This window comes from Euleptes europaea, chromosome 3, assembly GCF_029931775.1.
Source record: "Euleptes europaea isolate rEulEur1 chromosome 3, rEulEur1.hap1, whole genome shotgun sequence".
Lineage (NCBI taxonomy): Eukaryota > Metazoa > Chordata > Lepidosauria > Squamata > Sphaerodactylidae > Euleptes > Euleptes europaea.
This window is the reverse complement of record NC_079314.1, coordinates 25,317,147-25,319,967: the sequence shown is the minus strand read 5'-3', so window position 1 is coordinate 25,319,967 and position 2,821 is coordinate 25,317,147. Positions and strand designations below refer to the sequence as shown.

Below are 2,821 nucleotides of genomic sequence, written 5' to 3'. Positions count from 1 at the left end.
TGAGCCACAGCTCACCCATCTCTCCCCTGGACATCACAAACTCTTCTGCCTACCACACCTAATCCCATCACGCCTGCTATTCACATTGACATACTAATGCTGGTCTGAATTCACTCTCCTCTACTTAAAGACAGATGGATTCACATTCTAGCTGTATCTGAAGAAGTGAGCTGTGGCTCACGAAAGCTCATACCCTACCAGAAAGCTCATACCCTACCAGAAAATATCTTGCTCTTTTCTACTACTGCAGACAGACTAACACGGCTACCCACTGTGAAGTTTTTTTTATAACAGTTTCAAACTCCTAACACATCGCTGGGAATACATAATGCGGTAACCCCCCTTGACAAAAAGATCGGTGGTCACAAGCGTCCCCAAAATGAAAAATAACAAGCTGGTTTTCCCACCACCGCCCGTCTTCCTCTGCAATCTGGATGTGCTCCACAGCATATTGTTTGGGGTGCATGAAGTAAAAATGAGTCCCACCGGGACATCTGAACCCACCCCCGTATGAACTGTGATGGTACAATCTAGAACACTCCCCCGCAAAACCCTCTGCACAAAGGTTCAGTGGCAGATAAGTTCCTATGTAGGGAGTGGCTGCGATATTTATTTATTCCCTGTGATGTTTATTCCTGGCTTGCCAGGAACGAGGGCGGGATATAAATGTAAATAATAAATAAAACAAATTTATATTTCGATTTATACCCCACCCTCATATGCCTAGGAGAGGGTTTGAAAGTCACATTGAAAAACCAATTGTCTAGAATGATGATGGGTTACAATGAAGCCAGCCAATCTCTTGGCACAGATTGAGTGGCTAGGGGCGGGGGGGCTGTAGTCCTCGTTTTCACCAGTGAAGGTCCAGAAAAGGAAAGGGCCACCTGGGTTCTTTGAATGAATGAATGAATGAAAATTTTTATCGTACATAGCCATTGGCCCTCACAATTTGCTAAAACAAGTAAGTGAAATACAAACACAATAGATTTGCAAGTAAAATATTAAATAGATAATGGGATATACTAAAACATTTCCGTTTCAAAGAAAAGTAGCTGCTTATTCCGATACCACATTAGACCTTATTTTCTTTGCTGCGACAGCAACAAAGAGACTCTACATGATGCACATGCATCAGTACATAAATATAATTTTCTCTGCATCCGAGTGTGTTTTGATACCGGATAATATTCCTGCCAAAAGTTTAGCCTTGGGGCCTGCATACAGTGGGCAAAATAGGGTGTAATGAAGCAAGTCAGACCAGAACCAACAGGATGAAATTAAATCAAAAGAGTTTCTGTCTAGACATTAGGAAGAATTTTCTAACAGAGCAGTTCCTCATTGGAACAGGCTTCCTCGGGAGGTGGTGGGCTCTTCTTCCCTGGAGGTTTTTAAGCAGAGGCTAGATGGCCATCTGTCAGCAATGCTGATTCTATAACCTTAAGCAGATGATGAGAGGGAACGCATCTTGGTCATCTTCTGGGCATGTAATGGGTGTCACTGGGGGTGTGGGGGGGAAGGTAGTTGTAAATTTCCTGCATTGTGCAGGGCGTTGGACTAGATGACCCTGGTGGTCCCTTCCAACTCTATGATTCTAACCACCACCATCCTTCCTAGCTGACAATAAGTGGCTGGGCTGCGAAGTAGTGTTATGTAGTGGTGAGAGGGGCTGTGGCTCAGTGGCAGAGCCTCTGTTTGGCATGCGGAAGGTCCCAGGTTCAATCCCCGGCATCTCCAGTGAAAGGGACTAGGGCGAGTAGGTGATCAGACCTCTGCCTGAGACCCTGGAGAGTCGCTGCCGGTCAGAGTAGAGGATACTGACTTCGGTGGACCAAGGGTCTGATTCGGTAGGAGGAGGCTTCATGTGTTCAAGGTCCCAGGTTCAATCCCCGGCATCTCCAGTTAAAGGGACCAGGCGAGGAGGTGATGGGAAAGACCTCTGCCTGAGACCCTGGAGAGCTGCTGCCGGTCTGAGTAGACAATACTGATTTTGATGGACCAAGGGTCTGGTTCAGTATAAGGCAGCTTAATGTGTTCAGTGGTTAGAGCACTAGGGACTAGAAGGGAGATCTGAGTTCAAATCCCCATTTGGGGGGTAACAATATGAGACACTGTTTCTCTCAAAAATATCATGCACACAGAACCTCAATTAGGATTGAGACCACAATGAAAAGGGGGAGGAGTTAATGTTAAAGGGGGAGGGGCTGTGGTTCAGTGGTAGAGCGTCTGCTTGGTATGCAGAAGGTCCCAGGTTCAATCCCTGGCATCTCCGGTTAAAGGGACTTATCAAGGAGGTGATGTGAAAGGCCTCTGCATGAGACCCTGGAGAGCTGCTGCCAGTCTGAGTAGACAATACTGATTTTGATGGACCAGGGGTCTGATTCAGGATAAGGCAACTTCATGTATTCATGAGAGAGTTCAAGTCCCTGCTGAGTGCCGAACTCCGCTGGATGATCTCAGAGTAAGGTTGCCAACGCCGGCTTGGGAAATTATTGGAGATTTGGGGGCAATGCTTGGGGTGAAGTTTGTGGAGGGGGTCTCAGGTCAAGGTCTTTCACATCACCTGCCCGAGCTCTTTTATCTGGGAATGATGGAGATCTAACTCGGGACCTTCTGTGTGCAAAGCGTGCTGACCCTGGAGGTCCCTTCCAACTCTGTGTTTCTATGATTCTAAGCAGATGCTCCACCACTGAACCACTGCACTCTAGGGTTGCCACCCTTCAGGTAGTAGCTGGAGATCACCTGCTATTACAGCTGATTTCTAACCGATATAGATCAGTTCACCTGGAGAAAATGGCTGCTTTGGCAATTGGACTCTATGGCA

At 46.8% G+C, this 2,821-nt stretch overlaps 1 non-coding gene across 1 annotated transcript; it reads left to right on the top strand.

Annotated features, from left to right (window-relative positions):
- Nucleotides 1-2,197: 2,197 nt before the first annotated feature.
- TRNAT-GGU (transfer RNA threonine (anticodon GGU)) lies at nucleotides 2,198-2,269 on the top strand. The gene has a single exon. It is a non-coding gene; the product is annotated as a tRNA-Thr (tRNA).
- Nucleotides 2,270-2,821: the final 552 nt, after the last annotated feature.